We start from the raw sequence: 6,878 nt of genomic DNA on the forward strand, positions 1-6,878 counted from the left end.
GAGAAAAGTAAACAGATTCCATTAGAATAACTCCCCCTTCAAATTGTGTAATTACTGGGCCTGGGCTGGGCAGGACTAAACTAAAGTTTGGAGCTAGAAGCTCAGTCCAGGTCTTCTATGTGGGTGGCAGGAACATTTACATAAGCCATCATTACTGCCTCCCAGGGTCTGCAATAGCAGAAACTTGAAAGAGCTGGAGTTAGGAATCAAACTTAAGAACTCTGGTATGGGATTTGGGTGTCTTAACTATTAGGGCAAACATCCCTAGACTATACTCTAAAAACTCTATCATTGTGTTGAGCTGGAAGACCAGAAACAAAGTCCCCAATGCTACTTAAGCTTAGCCCTCCACAGAAAAAATAAGTTCATTAAGCTCTGGCTTAATATTTTGGGTTTACTTTAAGTTCAGTGGGAGGAAAAGCTACTGGAAGCATGTTTTTGCTTATTTGACAAAACTTTTACAGATGACATCTGTGATGTTCCTTATATCAGCAGTCATATAAATTCATAGAAGAGTTTCTCTGAAAATGAAATCCTTGGTCTTATTTCCCTATTAGCCATGACTGCTAGAGCAATAATATTAATGGCAGTTTCTACAACATTGCTACCATAAAATGGATTCTCCCTTCGTTTTAATATTTACTTATAATGATCTATTTTGTATGTTTGAAAACCATGTCACTTCAAATTCTTTTGGGAAGAAAGTGGAATACAAACTCAGAGTTATTATTCATCACTAGATTGATATTAAGCCAAATAACAATGCAGTAATCAAATAACCATATAATACAAAAGTGTGCATAAGCATGTGTTCATATGTATATGTATAGATAGATAACTATGTATGCTTGAGTATATGTAGGTAGGCTATATATATATATATATATATCTGTACCTGTATCAATACATATTCAAACAATATATCACAAAGAAAAAAGGCTGAAGTGAGTGAAAAAGATAATTCTTAAAGTGAGTTGCAGTAGAAAACTCAGAAAGTATCAATGAAAGAAGTTAAGGCTTCATTCATTAATTTATCATTTTCACAAACATGATTTAAATTCTTTGGGTTAGATGACTCAAACTTTCATTAGGCAATACCTCTCTCCTAAGTAACTTTCAAGCCAGTGGGCATATTCCGTCCATATGATGGATAAGAAAATTTCTGATAGGAATTTGTTATTGTCGCTCCCCGTCTTCATGGGGGAACGACACTAAACCCTGCCTAGGCTTCATATCCGAGTCACGGCGCCATTATGTCGCTCCCCCTCTTCGTGGAGGAATGACACAGGACCCTGCGCTGTTCTTTTGTCTGCTCGGCCCTCCCCGGGTTTGCTGCTGGTTCTTCCCAGGTTGGCTACCGACCCTTCCACCTCCGTGGAAGGGCGGTTCCCCCTAGCCACTTTCCCCACTTCCGCGGGGGAGCGGCACACCACCGGCCGGCTCTCTCGGGGGCTGCACAGGTGTTCCTTCAGATAGATGTTCCCCCAAGATGTTCCTGGTGCATGTTGTCTCTCTCTTCCTATATAGTCCTCTTCCACCAATTCCAACTCTGCTACCCACACGCCGAGTATGCTGCTCTCCTCCAATCAGGAGCAGGTCCTACAGTTTATTGGTTGAACTGGAGGCAGCTGTGTAGAAGCTGCTTCTCCCTTCTCAGCGCCATATTGTGGGAGAGCAGATGCATAGAATAAGTCTTAATTCCAGTAACTTAGTCTAGTCCGAGTTGCTCCCAGTTGCTCCCCACAGTTATAAGGGGATCCTCTAGATTCTAACGAGAGTCCAGAGTAGGTGGAATTTAGAAAGGCAGAATTTAGAAAGGCATAAGACCATGTTATGCAAGAGGTGCCATCAGAACACTTGTGTAGACCAGGAGACTGAGTGGTAGCATTGAAGAACAAGCATGCTCATCTGACTAGAAGAAACTGTTCATAGAAGGCTCTGACTCCAAAAAGAAATACATACATGGTGCTAAAGTAATTTCTCTGAGCTATTTCCTTTTTGTCATTTTTCTGTCAATTTTCACTTATAATTCCTAGATTTACATGTGACTCAAAAGTAATTCCTAGAATAACCACATAGTAGATTGACTGCAATATGTCCCAAATTTTCCACCTCTTCCTGAACTTATGCAGTGTGAATATATGTAGCTTACTATGGTCGAAATGTCTGTTTGCCCCCAAAATTCATGTTGTAATTCTGCCCCATAAGGTGACGGTATCAGCAGGTGGGACCTTTCAGGAGGTGATCAGGTCATGAAGGTAGAGCTTTCATAAATGGGACTAGTATCCTTATAAAAAGAGGTTTGAGGGAGTTTAGTGGCCCTTTCCACCATGCAAGAACAGAGCAAAACAGATGCCATATATGAGTCGGAAAACAGGCCTCCAGCAGACATTACCTCGGTTAGACTTCCCAGTCTTCAGAACTATGAAAGACAAATTTCCATAGTTTATAACCCATCCAATCTGTGCCATTTTACTATAGCACCCAAACACATGAAGACACAGCATATCTTTCAGGAGGTGGGATCTGCTGCTCCAGCCCTTGACTAGTTTGAACATTATGGGAGGAAGTCATGGCATGCCAGGTCCAAGCTTTTGCCTCAAGAAAATTTACATGTTTTATTTCCTTTAGGAACCCTGCCATTGCCAATAGAAGATTTCCAGGATAGTGTGCTGGTTGATGAGTGGCCATGAAAGGCCAAGATCCTACATGGGTCAATCAACAAACAGCAGCTGACCAATGTGAGTGAGTGAGACATGTCAGACAGATCTCATGTTAGTGGGACACCCAGGAAACCTGAGGACTCACGAGAAATAATAAATTGTTGATGCTTTTCATTACAAAGTATTGAAGTACTTTATTATGCCGTAATTGCTAACTGAAGTATTTGGGGAAAATAAATTAAGATATTATGGAAACATAATCAAAAATTAGAATAAAATACATTTTTAAAATATTTATTTACTTGAAAGTCAGAGTTACACAGCGAGAGAAGGAGAGGCACAGAGAGAGAGAGAGAGAGAGAGAGAGAGGTCTTCCATCTGTTGGTTCATTCCCCAGATGGCCGCAATGGTCGGAGCTGTGCTGATCTAAAGCCAGGAGCCAGGAGCCAGGAACCAGGAGCAGGAGTCAGGATCTTCCTCCGGGTCTCCCACACAGGTGCAGGGGCCCAAGGACTTGGGCCATGAAGAATAAAATATTCTGTCATGAATTTCAAGAGACTTTTAGTCTTTACTGTTAACTGGCTAGTACCCTGGGGCAATATATGGAAGCTTCTTTAGACTTTGGTTTTCATATCTGTGGTTTCGATAACATAAGGGCATTTCTGTCTAAGGATGAGAGAGTAAAAGCATTTTTAGTTCAATCAACCCCCCCCAAAGAAAAATCAGAGAAAGAAGAAAGATAGAGGGGGGAAATGCTCAATTCACCAAGAAAACAACATGCCCATCAGAGCTGGAAACACACCCACAGAAAAGTTTGTACACAAACATCATGACATTATTCGCAAGACAGAAGTAGAAACAACTCAAATGTCCATCAAACGATGAATGGAATAAATAAAATGTGACATGCCTATAAAAATACAGTATTATGTGGCAATAACAAAAACTGATACATGCTAAAATGTGGATAATCCTTGAAAACATTATACTAAGTGAAAGAAGTTGGATATGAGACCATATAATATGGTTCTATTTATATGAAATTATATGAAGTAAATACCCAAATAGTAGGTTAGAAGTTGCCGGGGCCTGGATGGGTAAGGAATAGGAAGTGGTTGCTAACAGACAAAAGCTCATTTTGGGGGTAATAAAAGTGTTCTAGAATTGGATAATGGTGATTGATGGTTATAAAATTGTCATGAATATTTTTAAAATCCAATGAATTGTATATTTTAAGTAAATACAGTATATGAATTAGATCTCAATTTATTTAAATGTTAAAAAAAGAGAAAGAGGTTACATCCTCAAATTATAGGAATATATTTGCCCAAGGGGCCAACACTGTGACTTAGTAGGTAAAGCTGCTGCCTGCAGTGCTGGCATCTCATATGGGCGCCAGTTCAAGACCCAGCTGCTATACATTTTTTTAAAGATTTTATTTAATTATTTGACAGGTAGAGTTACAGACAGTGAAAGGGAGAGACAGAGGGAAACTGGTTTACTCCCCAAATGGCCTCAATAGCCGGAACTGGGCCAATCCAAAGCCAGGAGCCTGGAGCCTTCTCTAGTCTCCCACGTGCATGCAGAGGCCCAAGCACTTGGGCCATCTTCTACTGCTTTCCCAGGACATCAGCAGAGAGCTAGATCAGAAGAGGAGCAGCTGGGACTAGAACCGACGCCCATATGGGATGCCAGCGCCGTAGGCGGAGGATTAACCTACTACACCACAGCACTGGCCCGTGCTGTACTTCTGATTGAGCAAAGGGGGCATTAATAAAAAGACAGAATTCAATGACATTGGAAAATGACATAAGGAGATGAAAAAGCTCATAAAAGATAAAAATCTAAGAGGAATTGACACAGAAGATACGCAAAAGAGATTAAGTATTGGTGGCACTGTGTTGGTATTCTAATTTAACAGTGTAAGGCAATACAAGCTTCTGGTCTTACAGTTCTGGAGGTCGAACATCCAGATTGGTTTTCACTGTGCTAATGTGAAGGTGGGGGAAGGGCTGTGTCCTCTGAACGCTGTAGGGGAAAATCATTTTCTGACTTTTCTAGTTTCTAGAGGCTGCCTGTATTGCTTGCAGCCTTTTCCTTTGTCTTCAAAGCCACGGGTGTAGCCTCTCCAAATTTCTCTCTGACTCTGCTTCTATCCGTACTTGTCCTCCTCTGCTTTTTAAGAACCCTGTAATTAGAAATGCTAGAGTAATCTGGGATTATTTTAGCCTCTCAAAGTCCTAATTGCTTCTACTAAATCCCTTTTCCATACAAAGTGATGTGTGCACAGGTTCCAGGGATTAGAATGTGGACATCTGTGGGGAGAGAGCATTATTCCCCAGTAGACATTAACATATATCCTGGTGAAATTACAGAGTTTCAAGGATTAAAAAAAGTCACATGGGAGTCACAGATAGGAAAAGTAAGTGACACACAATGGGAAATAGTTGGTTATCTGATTTTGCCAGAAATAATCAACACCAAAAGACTAGGGTGATATTTACCAGTCCGTGAGAAGAAATAATTGTGGTTCAAGAATTTTACACTCCCCAAATTGTCCTTCAAGTGCAAAGACAAAATGGACCTTTCAAGTATATAAGCTCTCAGGCCTATGAATTCTCTTTGGAAAAATAGGTTTTGAAGATAAAATCCAAGCAATGTAACACTGAATAATAAAAAATAACTTAAAAATAGTAAAGGTAAATAAAATGATTGATAGTGAAAAGTGAGTGGATTTAAATATGAAGCTAAAATAAAATAGTTGCTAAAGTTATGATTGCAAAATGGAATATTACAAATATAAAATTAATCAATTCACAAAACTCTAGGGATAAAGAAGGGCATATTATCTATACTAATTTGCTCACTTTGATAGCAAAGAATCAACAGATACTGAATATGTTTGAAAAATTTATCTGATTATTGCAAGTTCTAAAGACATACCAAATACCGTAAACTCTCAAATGTGAAGGTAAATGCTAACTCTTTTATTTCCACAGAGTTCACTACTTATTAAATGACTGCTTCTTTAATTAGAAGTGACCTGGAAAGCACTAACAAACAACAACCAAATGACCACACCTCATATATTTATGGCCCCTGAGGACTGGAAAAACACTTCTGTTTCCCTTAGAGTTTTGAGGCTCGTGACACCTCTAGGGAGAGTGCCTGATAACCTCCCTTGGCTCTTGACATGAAGATCACTTGAGCAGACATTTACCCTAGCAGTTAAGACATTGCTTCAGATAAATGCGCCTCATATCAGAGTGCCTGGATTCCCAGCTCCACACCTGATTCCAGCTTCCTGCCAACCTGCACCCTGGGAAGCAGCAATGATGGCTCAAAGGTTGGGTTCCTGCCACACACCTGAGAGACCCAGATTGAGTTCCTGGTTCCTGGGCATTTGAGGAGTGAACCAGCACATGGGAAGTCTCTGTCCCTCTGTGTGTCCTTAATAATAATCTCTAATAAATAATTTTAAGAATATTCAGATTATTCTCTTTTTTCACTTGTTGTCCTTCCCAGAGGCCTGACTTATGCTTGCTGCATTTGTGGAAATTCTATGTGACTTGAGTTGCTTTGGGCCAACTGGGAGCCCCAACAGGTTGGAAGGAGGAAAGAGATTTTGTGCTGTGTCCCTCTATTGACAGGCATCCTTCTTTGCAAAGCAACCAAGTCTGTAAGACTTTCTCCATCTGTGTTCTGGTAATCACCGACTTCCTCCAATGGCTACAACCAACTCTAACCTCTATTTTGGTTTCCCTACCCCCACACTTTTATGAACAGCTCCTGCTTTTTTTTTTTTTTTTTTGACATAATCTCTTAGAGTTATCCCAATCTGAACATTCCATTTTGTTTCTGTTGGGACATTGGTCCATGAAGTTTTCTATCCATTTTTTTAAAAAAAGGATAGGCAAAGATGAGTGAGATTTGTGATTCTAGGCCTAAGGACCATTCTTCCACATGGTCTTGCCTCCTAGTTTAGGATTAAACTTGTTTCCAGGCTAGTTTAAAGAAGAAAGATTGGAGGTACTTGCTTATGAGAAAAATATTAAACACCTGAGTTTAAGGAAGTCTTTGTCTTGTCTGGCTAAATTAAAAGCAACATTAGTAGCTTCAGTATTATATTTTAAAATGTAGTTAATCTGGGTCAGGTGTTTAGCCTAGTGGTTAAGGCACCAGGTAGTTTGCCTGAGTCCAAATCAGAGTAACTGG

Source organism: Oryctolagus cuniculus, chromosome 11 (assembly GCF_964237555.1).
Source record: "Oryctolagus cuniculus chromosome 11, mOryCun1.1, whole genome shotgun sequence".
Lineage (NCBI taxonomy): Eukaryota > Metazoa > Chordata > Mammalia > Lagomorpha > Leporidae > Oryctolagus > Oryctolagus cuniculus.